Genomic DNA, 17,675 nt, shown 5'->3' on the forward strand with positions numbered 1-17,675 from the left:
TCTCTTTCTGTCAGCACTCCTTAGATGGCCTCACCCCGCCCCCCCTTTATGTTGACAGTTGACGGTAAAGTAAGGAGTGGACCCGACCGCCATGCCCAAACAAGTAAACCAAATGAAGTATCATCATACCCTCGAAGACAATGCTCTTAGCCTCGCACCGGGTGCTTTTTAGCCGTGCCCCAAGAGCGTGCTAGAATACAGTAGCACACATAAAAAAAAAAAGAAGAAAATTCGACACCCTTTGTGCGAGGCTACATCGTTTGTTACGCGAGTTTTGAACCCGCAAATCGAAGGGGTACGGACCCGCGTTTGATGTCACTGCAGGTGGCGGGAGACGTTGAAAAACTTGGAAGGGGTGAAACAGTGTAAAAGACAAAAACAAATAAATAAGAAGAGCTTTCTTCTGCACGGGAGAACAAGAAAAACACAATGGAAGGTGACAGAGAGCCTAACCGGCGTTGTCTTACTTGTTATTTGTCTTTTGTATATTTGTACATGCCTTGCCCGTTTTTCTAGTGGTTCTAGTGACCGGTCATACAAAAAATTGTTTTCTTTTCGGCTATTCTGCCCATCCTGATGTTTTCTATTTTGTTGAACTTTCTCTCTTAATGCTGCTGAATGTTCTGGTCGTATTACTCCAGTTACTGTGTTATGCTCATATTTTTAAAAAGTAATGAGTAATTAATATAATCTGTTACCAACATTTTGTAATGGAATTACATTACAAGTTACTTTCGAAAAAAAGTAACGTGGCAATTACAAAATTGCTTGAAAAAGTAACGGATTACTTCCGAAGTCTGGTATGGAGCAATGGCGGCTGATGTGACGTCAATGCGCCATGCAGAGGTTTCGATGTGTAATCTTAACCTGGGATACGAAGCGCCTAGTATACACCTCTATAGAGGTTTACAATACGTCGTTGACGACGTCAGTTATACGTCTTTCTAGACGTCTTGTAGAGGTTTTTAAGTGTAACCTTACCTTACAATACAAAATCATCTTGTATAGAACTTCATTATGACATTCTCGCGACGCCGCATACATCTTGAATTGACGTTTATAACACGTATAGTGTACATCTTGGTATTACTTTGGTATAAGGTACTAAATAAATAAAAATAGCTTTAGCTTGCACGGTGTTTCATTAGGAAGCACCTGATATATTGTTTTAAAATTTTAATTAGAAAGATTTTAAAACCACGCAAGAAATTAGCTAACTAGATTTAATTTATTTTGTCAATAACTTTAGACAAATAAGAGATATCTGAAATCTGACTGCAGTTATGAAATCAGCGTACCAAACTGGACATACAGTCGCCGACCGTTTTTTCGGACTCCGATAATTCGGACTTGTTCGATATTTCGGACCTAAAGGAGGAACCGTGATTTACCCCATAGAAATAGTGCATATTTACGACCAATGTTTCGTACAGCTTGAAGTCCGAAAGTTTGATTATTTGGACAAAATCGTCGCAAGTGATCAGCGGGAAACACCACCAAGAAGCGTCCATTTTGAATTCTATGTTGGCTGCACATGGATTGGCTTGGCAGCGCTACTTGAGTACTCCTGAGTCCTACCACTAGGTGACGCTATGCTAGCCCTTTCTTTCCCATTTAGCTGCACGCTATCATCATCATCATTATTATCATTTTGCTTTGTTTTTTTCCAACCAGGGTTGCCAGGTTGGGCTATTATACTTCGTCTCATCCTATGATGGACTAAAGGCCAAAGCCAAGGGCTGCAAGGTCCAATCTCGTTGCAAGCTAAGATATGACACGCTTAGCATTGGTTAGGGCTGGACGAATGATCCTCCGAGTCCAAAAGCGCTGCATCATTTTTATAGCTTCGACACTGCAAAGAGCCTGTATGACATAGCTTTCTTTGCAATGTAAAATTGTTGAGTCACTCAGTTCTATCCAATCCGAACTATCGTCCGCCCCTCCCCATTAGTGATTTGAGACGCGGGTGCCGATACGTGCATCGAAGCGAAATACCACGCAACTTGTAAGTGGCTCGTGATTGGATCTGGCGGTCCGTAGCTTCTGCCTTTAGTCCATCGCAGGGTGAGACGAAGTATAATATCCAAATTGGGCTACTTAGTATTGCATTTAGCGTTGAAGTTTGGCGGTTGGCTATGTGGCTATTTTTGGGCTATTTCAAATCATAATGCGGCACTTTTTTTTTTTGTAGTGCAGAGGGACAAGAGACAAAGCGATAGTCCACCCTTTCCGGATTCCCGCTTTCAGGGTTTGCGTGGCCATGACGCCAGATCTTGTTAGCTCCACCGAGCTACCGTGACCTAGATTCAGCTGAGAAGGCATCGCTTTTGTATTCATTGTGGCTTATCTTATGCTCCCGAGTTAGTACAAAGGAAGTCTGCCCTCTTCTTACTGGCATGTTTTGAGATATCCAGCAGAATTTGAGGTTGTCCGATAACGGATAGGGTACCCAAGGCGGTAGCGGATATAACCAAGGAGGTTTTTCCGCGAAACATGAAAGTTTCTTAAAGCAACCATAACAAAGACAACAATGTATAGTTTGAACAAGCTAAAGTTCGAAAAAGGAACACGATGTCTCTTCAAATTCTTGAAAACATCTTTCATGTGAAGTTTGCATTTCTTGAAAAGAAGAAGTGTTGTGAATACTTCAATCTGACCGAGGAATTGTTTGCCTGTTTTAACACGCGAGTCCTTTATGAGGGGAATCAGCCGAGCACGAGCGATTCCTGAGTGTTTTATAGCTATGTGACTCTGTGGAAGGAATTGTTTCCAAATTATGCTATTTTTTGTGTTGTTTGAAATAAAATGTTTCCAACACATTTCAAAGATGTTGCAGTTCTTGCAAGCTGTTCCTAAACCCTAGATATGCAGACACAGTGCGTTCGCCTTGAGCAATACCATGCGAGTGCACAATATTTTGGACTCTACAAATATCTTGAATTCGGCTATTTTGGGCTATATAAATATATTGAATTTGGCTACTATTGGGCTACACCGCCCGGCATTTGGCAGTTCTGAGCTAGAATCTACATGGCAACCCTGCTTCCAACCCTTTGCGCCTCCGCCCCTTTCGCCTTTCGCGTCGCCAGTCACCATTTTGCACTCGTGGATTTGCGCCTCTTATCTCATTCGGACACCGCTGGCTTGGTCGCCATGGCCCCATCTGTTCTTCTGCCGCCGCGATGTGTCGTTAAGAAGCACAGAAAGCACTCGACCATAACGCAAGAAGGGAAGGCAGCGATTCTCAAGCTTACAGAAAGTTGCCGAACGCAAACAAAGGCATAACCTGAAGCAAGGCACTGTTTATGGGTTTCTTTAAGCCCACTTGCAAGTAAATAAAGGCAAGTTTTTCAATCTGCTGATTTTTCGGACTGCTCCATTATTCTACGTTTTTTCGGTCCCCGCGAAGTCCGAATAATCGGTCGGCGACTGTACACGCAAAATGTTCACATAGGCCAAGAAACAAAAATGTTTTTTTGTTGAGCCCACTTTTAGTGCAACAATTTTCAAACTTTGCCCAAATAATTATGAGAGCTGGTCTCCGTTACTTCTAGAACCAAGAACAGAAAACCATTTCTGCTAGTGTGCGCTAGTTTTCATTTTAAAAAATGGCAAAGATTGAAGTTTTCGGTACCTTTCAACTCCGTACATCAACCTCAGAATACTTCCAGAGTCATGTGCGCAGTGACATAACTGGGGGATTATGCTACTTCCGGATAGCCTCTGCGACCTCTGTCTTTTGGTCTTCCAGCGCTCCTGTGATTCCCAACACTGTGTCAGCCATGTTCTCAACCAACATTGAGTCGTGGCGTGATGAAAAAATGACCTGAGCAATGTGGAGCGGAAGATGCTCAGTTATAGCGAATCAATCGGACTTGTCGCTTACGCAAGCACGCTGTTGAGACGGCAGCGCTGAAGGTGGTCCTCCTATGAGGGGCACTCAGTACCTCCACTTCAGTTAAGTCCGAACCCAGAGGGTTAGCGGCTTACCCGTCAGAATGGTAGTAACTATATGTCACATATATTAACTTGCGTAGGCTAATTCAACCTTGCTTTTGTACAATGTTTATATCATTCTAATCACAGGTGCTCTCGTAAGCAGTGCGGCGTCATACCGACGTCACGAGAGTGCGTCTGCTACCGCGATTGCCAGCCTGCGGTGGCAACCCAGCAGGAGGGATGCGTTTCTGAGCACGCGGACCATGCGCCGATCTGGGCTCTGCAGGGCATGGGTCTGTACCCATTGCCGAGCAAACCGAAGTGCATAGTTCGTCTGAATTTGCAGGAAGCTGGTCGCCATGCTATCTGTGCTCTACACCACTGGTGTGCACAAGCGACCGCCGGTTTTCCAATACAGCTGAAAGGCCGTATTGACTGCTACTTCATAATCAAGTGTGTCATGGTCATAAGTTACAAATTTTTGCATTTCATTCATTTTGCAGGCTTCGCTTTGTGGCATACAAGCAATCTGTTCGCTGGATGTGGCAAAGGCTGGGGAGTCACAACAGACATGTTCTGCCGGCTTACGTTGTAAAGAAGAATTCTACACGAATTCCCATCAGGGACACACACTGGGTTTCCGGATCCCGAGTAAATGTTTCCAACTAAACTACAGCGGAGCACCCTTTATACATTACAATACCCCTGCATGCATACTTCAGCTCAAATCACTTCAATAGCAAATCATTTTAGTTGTGAAAGCCACTTGATGAATAAAAATATGCTGATGTTCTGCACTTAAAACCATTCTTCTGTTTCTGTGCTCAACAAAGTAATGACATTTCTACTGCTGACGGAGAACACCCTATGGAATGTAGCTTCCAATTTCACACTGCACACTAACCTCCTTTACCTTGAATGTCAGAAGCTAGACCTCCTCTCACCAACTCATACGTTTTCCCAACTTTCTACAATATTGAAACAAAGTCTGTAGCGTGACAGGATGAAAACAAAGGTTGTGTTTTTACAAATCTTTCTGGTTATGAGCACATCAAACTGTTGGAGTGCTTGCCCAAGAAACTTGAGGGTATCTTGCATGGTGACACACAGCAATCAATCATTGCTGCCTGAAAGACATTTCAAGCTCTTCTGGTTCACATCAAAACAAACCCAACGGGAAAAAATGTGGAAGCGAAGGACAAAATTTTTTTGGACGTTGATTGAACCTGAAAATGCCACCTAAAGGGGTATGGTAAAAACTGGGACACACACTCCATCTAAGCACGTCCAGTTTGAATTACTGGGATAGTTTTCTACGAACACTGTACCACGGCAAATCAAATAAATCGACCCCATGGCCGATGCACTGAAGCTGGCAAAACTATCCAAAGTGGTTTCAGAATGTACAGGACCCCAAAATTATCAAAAAGCGGACAATGGCGATTGGAATGAATCAAGGGGGCATCAAGGGAAATCGAAACGAACGGTTGCCAGAGAAGCCATAACCCCCCCCATCCATATCCCTCAAACCCCACCACTTTCTCTAGAGGTAGATGAGCCAGTAGCAACTGAATTAAATATTAAAGGATTAAAATTATTTTCAATCGATCACCCTACGGTTTTAATGAAAGAATATCTTTCACGAAAAAAGCAGGAGCACTGAATGCCCCAAGAGCATAATGGCAAGGATAGATACAGTCGTCGACCATTTTTTTGGACTGCGATAATTCGGACTTGTTCGATATTTCGGACCTAAAGGCGGAACCGTGACTTACCTCATAGAAATAGTGCATATTCACGAATAATCTTTTGGACAGCTTGAAGTCTGAAAGTTCCGATTATTCGTACAAAATCGTCGCGAGCGATCAGCGGAAAACACCATCGAGAAACGACCATTTTGAATTTTATGTTGGCTGCAAATAGATTGGATTGGTTTGGCAGCGCTATTGAGTACTCCTGAGCCCTACTGCTAGGTGACGCTATGCTAGCTTTTTTTTTTTCCATTTAGCTGCACGTCATCATCATTATCATTATTATCATTGTGCTTTGCTTTTCCATTCCTTCGCGTCGCCAGTCACCATTTTGCGCTCGTAAGTTTGCGTTCTTATCTCGTTCGGACAGCGCTGGCTTGGACATCATGGCCCGATCTGTTGTTCTGCCGGCGCGATCTGTCGTTAAGAAGCGCAGGAAGTACTCGACCAAGACGCTAGAAAAGAAGGCAGTGATTCTCAAGCTAACAGAAAGTTGCCAAATGCAAACAAAGGCATAACCTGAAACAAGGCACTATTTATGACCTTTTAAGCCCACTTGGAAGTAATAAAGGCAAATTTTTCAATCTGCTGATTTTTCGGACTGCTCTAAGTTTTTTTCGTTTCCTGCGAAGTCCGAATAATTGGTCGGCGACTGTACTGTTTTGATAAAGGAAAACTTGGGAAACTCGGGAAAAATGGCACTGTGTTCCAAGTACCATGTTTCTCGTATAGAACCTCCAACAACTGGCACAGGAACCGTAAGACATGGGACAATAGAAAGTTCAAGGCAAGTGCCCACTCCATCTAGGGAGCCTCCTGCAGTCGGAAGGTGCCATGTCACTTGCCCATTACTTTCTCGCTGCTTACAGAAAAGTTAAATTCTAAAATAAAATGGTTGGTAGAAATAGTGATTTATCATATGAGATTGATAAGAAGTTGGAAACCTTACTCATGATAGCGTAATTTAGCTGTACAAATACAAAGACAATTGTAACAGCTCTGGCAGAGTATCCAGTCTATGACATACAGTGCCGACATATCTATGCAACAGATGCTAATCACGCTTTATTGTGCAATCAGCACCTGCAGTGATGGTGGGTCAAGCTGGTTCTGAACTTCTGGAGCAGTCAAAAGCACATTTGTGCCATCACAAGAAGAAATTAGCTAAGCAACTGAATTTGTTATGTTTCTTGCATTTGCCTCTACATAGGAGAACAACTTTTTTTCATTTTCTAGTCCAAAACAGTCACTTAGGTAGCATCATCGAAGATGCTTACAGCTTAATTCTATGAGCTTAAAAAAACTGAATTAGCTTTAGCTGTGTATACAGCACCGGAAATAGCAAAAGAAATGTGACAACAATGTACCATTTCCCTCTATTTAAAAGTCACATCACAGTCATCACTTATTTAGGCAATGTTCTAAAACAAATGCCGATTGGCAAAGAGTATCACATAGGCGGGAGGAGGTAATGCAGCCACTTTGACTGGGTTGGCCCTTGAAGATAACTCTGGCTGATGCCAAAAACATGTTTGCATTGATACTTGTTGCCATCAATAACATATGGAGGGTACCAGTTGGGTATTTCCTCGTAGATGGCATCAACAATTCCCCAGAGGTGTAGCCTCGTAAGTCAGTGCCTCTCGTGTAGGCAACCGCTTGCCGCCAACGCTTGTAGCCAAGTTTGTTATTGTTTGACATCAAGGCGGAAGAGAATGTCTCGTGAAATTTTGAAGCAAAAATGACTATCTAGTTTGTATGGTTCACAAATCAAAAAATGTGTCGAATAGACTATCACGGCTCAGAGAGACAATTTTAGGACCAACATTCCATAAGTCAATCATCCCTCCAGCCAATGAGAGCTGAAGAATGGTGCTTAGTTAACTAAGCACCTTTTGCTGCGGGCGGCGCCAAAAGTGGGGCCACAAGACACGAGGCTGCGAGACACGTAAATTGTGTCTCGCAGCGTAAATACTGCACTAAGATTTTTTTTTTTTTAGCGTGAAATATTTTCTTTTTAGAGATACTTGTTCCTACTAGGACCTTTTAAAAATAATTTTTAAAAGATATTTTTTTTATTGCAGTGGTTTTTTAAGTTATTCAAAATTACACTTTTTCTTTTGCAAGACCCTGAAGCTTTACAAATCCTTTAAACAAGAAATAACTAAAATGCATTACATTTCGTTCTTTGACAATGCCACAAATGTTCTTGTTGCCATTTGCAAAGCGGCTAGCTCAAGCCTGTCTTAATGGCTATCTCAAGCGAAATTACCCTTCTCCAGCTCAGGCATGGTTAATCTGGTAACATGCTGAAACTAACCCGTAATGCTCCGAGATCACCATTTAAACTGGCCGCACCCAGATGTGTGGCGAGGCTAAAGTAAAATTATTGAGGTTGGCTTCTTGCTTGCAGGTTTCAACCCCGTAACCGGCAGACGTGTCGAGTGGATGCACTGTGTGCTGCCAAGACTAGCAAGGCCGATGAATGAGCTCATGTTCTCTTTGTCAAACTCAGACAAGCGTTTCTACATAGGTATGGTGCACACCCACTGTACCTCTTGTGAGCACCCTCTTTTGAGCTCTGAGAGCACTATCAGATAAACCTTCTTTTGATTAACTGCAGGAACAGCTATCTCTTTGACAAGGGTGAACAGCAAGCATCTCAGCATCAAGCCTCCACACTGCATTACCAGGCTCCTTCGTCCAGTCTGTGAAGGCAGCCACTGGAAGGCGTCAGTAGCGACACTGGCTGCTGTTTTACACGTTCCCGTGTCTACAGGGCACCCTTCCTGCAAAGTACTAAAAATATCTCATGAACCATTTCGTCGTTTACCCTGAGACTGGGGGGTTTTTAGAAGAGCAGAAGTAACAGAAAAAACAGACAGGTCTCAAACTCAGCTACAAGTTTATTTCAACAACCTCCTCTTATATAGTTCGTTCTCGTCGTCATCAACCAATCACATACGACTTGTCCTCTGCACCGTGACTTTACAGGATCCACTCTACCACAAAAGAAGCGGACACTCCCGAAGTCTGAAGTCTGAAGTCTGAAGAGGTTATGACTCTTGCGAGCAATGCTCGGAAGTCGCAAGGTCGGGAAGGAGCAATGCCAGTGGCGTTGGCGGTTTGTTTTGGGCGATGTCAGCGAGGAGGCGGTGGATGATGTCCTCTTTGGTTCCGGTAACTTTGAGGTTCCGACGAAGTATCTCATTTCGGAGAAAATTCACCGTAAATCCGGCGAGGTCGTCGGCCGTAGCTTCGGCCCAATTATAAGTGGCATGGTGGTTGGCGGGCACTAGGCAGGCTTGCGTTTGCGGGCGGGTGAAGTACGAAGGGCAGGCAGGGCGGGTTACGTACTTCAGACTGTAAATTCAGGCATGGCGAGCAGGCGGTGCGGTTGGGCAAGCAGCGGTCGGGGTCCCTGGCATTGTTGGCTGTCGACTGCGCCAAATGTGAGGACCGGTAGGCAGATAAAGGATGTAAAAAGGTTTAATTAGGAGAGAACTGGGTTAGATGGCAGCATAACGCGCCGAGGCGACCAAAAACAACTTCACACGCCAGTTCTTGTGCGCGTGGGCACGATGATTGCCAGACCGAATTGCGGGTTTTGTCGTCTGGCTCACAATACAAAAAAGTGGCTTATAACTTCATGTTGATTAATATATGCTTTGCATGCGACATCATTCCTACTTGTTCTTGTCGAGAGGAACAAGCTTGATGGTGCAAAATTTATGCTGCAGAAGGAACAGGCACAGGAGCATGGTACGGAGTAATGGTGGTTGATGTGACGAAAATGCAAACCATGTATTCATGAAAAGAAAAAAAGTACTGGGTAGCCTCTTGGCCATGTGTGATATTTGCCGCCATTACTGCAAATATTTCCTGTATTATACACTCCAGTACCCCCCAAACTATGCATACACTGATTTGAAAAACACTGAAAGTGGAAATGAAAAGTACCATCAATAACTTAAATTACATTGGAAAAAAGACTCCATTTATTGTACTTTATTTCAACTGCATCATACCTAGTATACATGCTACTCAACTTGAAGTACATAATCTCTCAGTTTGTAAATATGCTTTACTTTATAAACCCCTGCTTAAAATTTTTAACGGACACTAACTCGGGCAACCAAGTTAATCTGACAGGCAGGTTTGGTGGTCTAGTGTAGAGGTTAATAGTTGGGCACTCTCATCCTACTGACCAGGTTCTTGCCAAGTTCATAGACCTGCAGCTGCAGAACATTGTTCAGAAGATGGCAAGGGCCAGGATCCAGCAGGAGTACAAGGGGACGACAATGAAGGCCTGCTCGAGCGCTGGCTGGACCATCAAGAGTGCTCCACCAACCATGCCATGTGAGGTTGAGTTTCCTCCGCTTTTCTCTCCTGCTGCTTCAGCACCATCTCCCCAACTTGCTTCTGCTGCTCTCTCCCTTGAGAGCACCTGTGCACCTTGTGAAGCTGCTGCTGATCAGGAAGCCACCAGGGCAGAGATGTCAGAATCTGCAAACTCTTGTCCCAGGTGCTAGCACAGCCTCCGAGCTCAGTTTGGACAGAAGCCAACCAGTTGCCACGTCTGGAAAGGATGAGCGGAAGCACAAACGAGGCATGCCCTCTGATGTGCTAGTGAAGCAAAGTCGTTGGGCTGGGTTCAGGCTGGTTGGTGGTGTTCGAGTCTGCAGCAAGGGCAGTCAAATATGGCAAACCTAGGAAAATATGCCTATTGTTTCTCGTCAGCCCTTGAGCAGATGCATACCTGTTTGGGAAAATGTTAGGCACAGGACGAAAGGACAGCAACCTTGTGAGAAGCCTACGAAGCTGGAATGAGGTGAAGTCACCACTGATGCTACAAGTATAAAGGTTCGTGCAGAGGAATGGCCAAAACTCGCTTCCTAGGGGAGCACAGCTTCTGCAGAAACCGGTGAGCGGGCAGCCTGAGAAGTGGCTGAAACCAATGTAGTCTACCCTATTGAAAGTGCTGTGGGCAGAAGAAAGTGGCATGTGGTGAAGTCTAAGCGCAGGTAACAAGGGTCTCGCAGACTGCACAAGGCACTAAACCATTCTGCTTCTATTGCATCCCTCACCATTGTTTGGGATGTGGGAGACTGCAGTAGGGTGCCTCTCATTCCTCCCTTCTTTATTTGCGTCTGATAATCCATTTTCTGGTTTCCCCTAACGACAGCCCAGCATGTGCAACGAAGAGCAGGGCCAGTGAAGGCAAGCGTCCTTCCAGGGCCCTGCTGCAGAATCGTGGAGTTGTCATGCATGCAGTGCATGACACTGGAGATTCTAGGTTGGAGAATGCAGCCCATAATGTGCGACAAAAAGCAGGGCCAGAGGAGGCAAGCGTCCTTCCAGTGCCCCGCTGAAGAATTGTGGGGCAGTCGTGCATGCAAAGAATGCACTCGCTACATCCCCTGAATACACCGACAGACCGTGCCAGATTCTGTCACCCGCCCAGGCCAGTCATTGCAAACAGTATACCTCAGAAGACGGACAGCGGTCACAGCGCTAAGCTTTACAACAGACACGAACAAGCCATAGACGGGCGCAGCTCCCCCTTTCGGGCGACTGGCACCGGCTCTCAGCGACGGCCAGCAGCACACCAAGTCATGCGGACAAAGAGAGCTTCCATTTTTGTTCACATCCGCGGCCAGCTCCGAGCACCCGTCTGCGGCATGACGCACTGCATGTGTGCGTACGGTTTGTGTCATTGGGTTGCAGCCATTATTGTCACCGTGGCTCAGCTGCTGACTGTCAGCGCTCTTCGCTTTGCTTCTATCCTCTGACGGGCTCGCCTCGGACTCATCGTCCCCTCCAGCATTGCGGTAGTTTAAGTGGGCGCTTACGGTTTGTGTCAATGAGTAACATCCATTGCCGCCATGGTGTCTATGCTGCTGTCTGTTGCGCTCACGCTCTATAGAGGCAAGGGCACTTTCTCCACCGCAAGGGATCCCAGTCGGTCTCGTCGTCCCTCACCCCTGGGGCATTTACAGGGACTCCCCACACCGAGTCTGCGGTTTTACGCAGCGGAGTGTAGTTCAAGCGTGCAAACTGGGTTCTACTTTGCTGGTAAAGAGTTGCTTTTGTAGAAGTGTTGCTCTATCACTTTAGTACTGGCCCCTTTGTTTTTCCGGCTCTGCTTTGACCTCTGGGGATAAAAGAGAGTGCAGCACGTGTGTGAAATTGTTGGCACCTGATGGTCAAGGGTTGAAGTGCTCCACCAGTGATCTCTGGTATCATGTGAAAAGTGTAGCAGGGTCAATAAGCCTTCCTGCAAGGGAGTTCTCGCTCAACCTCCGTCGTGAACGGTCGTGCTCTTGGAGCTCTCTGTTCTCGTCGAGTTCCCTGCTCCGAAACGTGAGCATCGAGACTAAACATCGAGAACCACTCCCCGGCCAGCCGCCCATCCGCATCTCCGGCACCCCGCTGCTTCTCCGAAGCTCCCGCCATGACTCCGCCTGTTGCTGAACCATGGACTACCTTGCGTTATCTTACAAAACCAACAAAAAATCACCTCACCATCGTCATGAAGCTGACCGACAGGGTTTCCCTGTCGGAACTTCAATCTACCCACCTCACCGCTGCCGTAACCACCGCCGCCCACCTTACGCCATCGGAAGCGAAAGAGACGTATTTCAAAATCCGTGACGTGCAAGACGTCCTCATTGCCAACACCTACCAACCCTCGGCCCAGGAAAAGCTCCTGCAGACCCCGAAATTCACCATTGCAAACCGCGACTACGCCATTACCAGCTACCCCTCAGCCCCCCCCACCCCTGCAAGGGCATGATCCACGGTGTCGGATCTCTCACCGCCCTTGACGAGCTCATCGCCAACATTGAATCCAATGTCCCAGTACTCACAGCTTGCATGATGGGCAAAACCGAAACGGAACTCATTACCTTCGAAGGCACATACGTGCCCTATACTATATACTACTGCTGCCTCCCAGTTCCGGTGCCACCCACACAAGCCAAAATCTCAGCAATGCCAAAACTGCCTCCAACTCAGCCACCGCGCAGAAGTCTGCCCCAAGGAAGGCAAGCTCACCAAATGCGACATCTACTACCAGGAAAACATGACCTCTGACACCCTTCACAACTGCATCCCTTACTGCATCAATTGTAAAGAAGAGCACTCCTGCAAGGAATTTTCAGACAGTGATGTACTCGCTTGGCAGCGCCCAGCATGCAGGCTGCGCGTCACACAGCAATCTTCTGATCAGGAGGCAAATGAGCCCTCCCTCCAAGGCAGGGACGGGCGTGGGTAAACTGAAGCTTGCAAAAATAATGACGCACATTCTGAGCATGAGCACGAAGCTAACTGAAGTGCTCAACCGAATTGACCCGATGAAGAAGTCGATGGGAGTGCAGTCTGTCAAGCACGATGCCGTAATTGTAAAGCTTACACAGCAAGAAACGACATTTCAGGCCACTGAGGCGTCGTTGGTGATGCTAAGCCATCTGTATGACGAAGTCCTAAGAATTGTAAAAACCCAGGAAAACATAATTGTGGATCTAAACAAGAAAGCACAGAAAATGGTGTCAGTGATCTCGAAGCGGGACACAGAGATTCAGGACCTAAAGGCATCTCTGGACAGTGTGGAGCAGTACTCCAGAAGAACATTGAAATACATGGTGTCCACAAGAGAGAAAATGAGAACCTGTTGGATATCATTAAGTGCCTAGCCACCAAACCCTGACTGCCCGTGCCAACAGCTGATGCTATCGAGGAAAAGCACACGTTGGGTCTTCGCGAAGGAAAAATCCCACCGATAATCGTGCGATTCAGGGACTGCTCTGTGCATGATCGTTGGGCTGCTAAACGTATCTTTGTTGACGAGAACTTGACGAGGCCACTCGGGCAACTGCTCGGGAGCGCAAAGCAGCGTGCTAGAGAAAAGTGTTATAAGTTTGTGTGGGTAAAGAATGGAAAAATCCTTTTCCGTCAGAACGAGCACGGGGCCACTATTTGTTTTGAAAATGACGGTGATCTGTTAAAATCTCGTAATGAATAAAAAATCAAGGAAGCTTCGTAATGTTAACAACCGTGTTAGAATCATTTTCACAGTGGGATGAGTACTGGAAGGATATCTTGGCAGACTCTGTTGAAACTGAAGTGGTTCTAAACTTAGTGCGCACTAATCTAAGAAGTTTACACAAGCATTGGGACCAGTTACTGGTTTATTTGGCAGATAGACTAGATGGCCTAGATGCAGTCTTGGGTAAGCTACTTTTTAAAAGTATTTACAGTTACTTTCCGAACAATGTATTTAAGTTACAGTTACAGTTACTTAAAAATAAAAGTAATGCGTTACAGTTACAGTTACTTGGCAGAGTAACTTAGTTACTTTCAAGATACTCATGTGTGAATGCAACTATAAAGACATGGATAACAGAACAAATTGAGCACCATCTACATTTATTTATGAATTTCTGAAAACTCAACCTTTCGAGATATATTCAATAATGCCGTGTTATATTATTCACATATGTTGTATCGGAGCAGCAGCTGCTTTTCGAAGTTCTTGTCGCTTAGCCTTCCCCTCTTGATGTTGAAATCACCACGAACCTTGTTGACAAGACGTTTGACAGGCGCACTAGAAGGAACGTTATATTTCTACAGCGTTTTCATGATAATGTACAGGGGAAATATGGTCTGGCGAGATTAATGTAATTTAGCTTGAGCCAAGAACCTCACTGACCTCCAGCTCCACTTTTCTGACAATCATAAAGGGAAGAGAGAAATAATCTTGGATAGTCTGAATGTCAAGGCAACAATGTGACATGTTTGGCCAGTTGGATCAGCGCCGTCCTGTCGTGTATGTTTCTTTACTCTTGTCCAAGTTTTTTTGTTGCTGTTTGTTCTCAAGATGAAAGCCAAGGATTTTATACTAGCGTACTTACACAGGTCTGACTTAAAGCCACTGGGCCAGCAAAACGAAACATTCTTTATTTATTGTTTTAATTTTGCTTTTGCTGTCAAAGGCAAAAGCAAAATCTTCTTGTCTACAGGCTGAACGCCACTGTAGCCATCAAGAGAGACAGGGTTCATTTTTACAAAAAGTAACTGTAACTTTGCCGTTATTGTTTAGTTACTTTTGCAAAAAAAGTAATTAAGTTATAGTTACAGATACTTTTTTAGAAAGTAACGAGTTACAGTTACAAGATGCCAAAAAAAGTAATGAGATATAGTATCTCGATACTAGTAACGCGATACTACCCAAGACTGCCTAGATGTTTCAATACTAACCGAAACATTGACATAGCGGCCTGCAACTTGTTTTCTTCGGATGGTTTTCCCAAATTTTCCTTATGCAGAAAAAATCAAATGGGAGGCAGAATACTTATGTTCATTAAAAATAGCTGGCTCTGCAAGCAGGTTGAAAACCTTTTTTAGTCATACTGAGGTTTTGGCTGTTATAATTTTCAAACATGCAGCATCACTTGTAATTTGCACTATTTATAGACCACCAAGCTCAAATCTTCTTTTATTCAATGAAAAGTTGGAACATTTTCTGAACGGATTTAAAAGCTAACAGTCAGCTGGTTCTAGCTGGAGATTTCAGCATCAATGTTAAGAATGTGTCTATATATGGTGTAAGCAGAGGCCTCAGTTGAAACTGCACAGCATGCTGCAGGAGAAGCTTCGGGCCCCGTAATTGCATCTGGATGGCACGTAAGGGAGATGGCTGACTCCGGAATAGCATGCAGTGGGCATGTGGGAGAGGGTACCGACTCCAAAATTGCATGTGGAGGGCATGTGGGTGAAGGTGGTGGCTTCAGAATTGCATGCTGAAAACATGCAGCAGGAGGGGAGCTCAGGCTCCGGAATTGCATGTGGGGGGAGGGAAGCATTCAGCGGGAGTGGTCTGAGGCTCCAGAATGGCATGTGGAGGGCATGTGGGAGAGGGTGCGAACTCTGGACTTGCATGCAGAAGCATGCAGCAGGAGAGGGTTTGGGCTCCGAAATTGCATTTGAAGGGCATCTAGGAGGGGGTGCTTATTCTGGAATTGCAAGTACAGGTTTACATGGACGAAGGTGCTGGCCTCAGAATTGCATGTGCAAAGCATGCAGTGGGGGAGGGCATTTCTGCAGATGTGCAGAATTATGGATGTCATGTTAATAATGAGCAGCATACTCTTCATTCTAAAACATGGTCTTTGCTCGGATGTGGGAGTGCCATTTTCCTGCAGGCCAAGTTTAGCAACTATCTTGCTTTTCTAGCAGCATTTGAAGACTGGTCTAAAAAAGGGTTGCTTTTATCTTAAAAAAAAAAAAGGTCAAAGACATGTCCACTAGTTCAATCTGATGAATTTCAGCACTCCATGGTCGGGTTCATGTACATTCATGGACGTCCTCCCTCACTTATGAATAGAGGAAAGTGTCCCAATCAGACCTACGATTTTACAGGCTGCCAAGCATGTCTTTTGTTACTCTTGAAAACAAAACCAACCGTCATATGTAATCACAAAGCATGTTGTTGAACACAACCATATAATGGGATGTTACACTTCATACCCCAAAAACACACTTCTGACTGAATACGAGAAAGAAAATTTGCCGATCTGGTCATATGCAATGTAAAGCCTAAGGATTTTAAAAATTGTGTCTTTGAAAAAACTGGCAAGACTAAACACAAAAGACAAACTACAAAACCCACAATGCAACTACAATTAAAACTAGTGGTGCTCAGGGCACAATCGCAAAGTCCTGCTTCTCAAAACCCTAATTGAATTATACATTACAAAAAAATATCAAAACAATGAGCTATTATTTGCCTTATTTCAGACACATGTCATGCAAGAAACACTGGAAAAATATCCCGAAATTCTCTTCTTCGCGGGACGTACAAAGTTAACGTTAGAAGGTAACATTTTCTATTGAATTCTCTGCGACAGTGGCTGCGACAATGGTTGTGGTAAGGGTCGAGGCATTTGTTATGCGTTCCTGCGAAGGGAAACCCCTGTAATTGTTTGCTCTCTTTTTCAGAAGTTTATAGATTGTAACTCATTTGTGCTGTCAGTATGTAATGTTGTTATGATAGATAAAAACTTCAACGGACTAAGAACTTTGAAACAGCTTATATCAAAAAGCACTATTCTCCTATGTACATGGCACGTTCTGAACTCCTTGTCTTTCCAAATGAAGGAACTTGCATCTCAACAAAAGGAACTATTGTGGCCACTAAAACAACTAACTGTGTATGCCCAGAACCCATCCACTTATGATACAAAGGTTGTGGACCTCAGAAAACTTTCTCCGAAAGATATATTTGAATATTTCATGCTCAACTGGGATTTGTGCAAAGAGATGTGGGTGCATGCTTGTCGCCGTCCTTTACTTACATTAGGGAATGATACCAAAAACCAAATAGAGAGCCATAATCAAAAGCTAAAAACCTCCTTGCACTCAGGAATGCACATGACCACAGCAGTGAGCACTTTGCTAGTGTGGAGATTATGATCTTATATCACGAGGGTTCACAAAGCTTAAAAAGGTTAAGCTTAACCTGAATTCAACTACCTTTGACACATTTCAGCTGTGTTTAGCTGAGATCTGCACTCTGGAAGCTAGGAAAACAGTTTTACAGAAGTATGCGAAGTTCAAATGTCAGCACTACACTGTTATGTCTTACAAAATGGCACATACACAGTTAAGTCAGACCAAACATAGTACATTATACCAAAGAGTCAAGACAGCTGCACATGCCCATGTTACTCTCAACATCGCCTTCCATGCGCCCATATGTTTACAGCACAATCTTTTCCAAAAGTTGAGCTGTTTGACAAATCTGCTATTCCGCACCGACGGCGCAAGACCACCTCCTGAAATCGAAAACTAATGACTTTCCAAGCATGCTCAGCCCAAGCCCAGCTGGCACTAACCCACCCAGCCCAACTAATTTTACCCCGCCTAACCTGAGCCCACTTAGCCAGAAGCCGCCTACCCAGAAGCCGCCTAGCCAGAAGCCGCCTA

The sequence above is a fragment of the Ixodes scapularis genome, unplaced genomic scaffold, assembly GCF_016920785.2.
Source record: "Ixodes scapularis isolate PalLabHiFi unplaced genomic scaffold, ASM1692078v2 PGA_scaffold2__306_contigs__length_199485367, whole genome shotgun sequence".
Classification (NCBI taxonomy): domain Eukaryota; kingdom Metazoa; phylum Arthropoda; class Arachnida; order Ixodida; family Ixodidae; genus Ixodes; species Ixodes scapularis.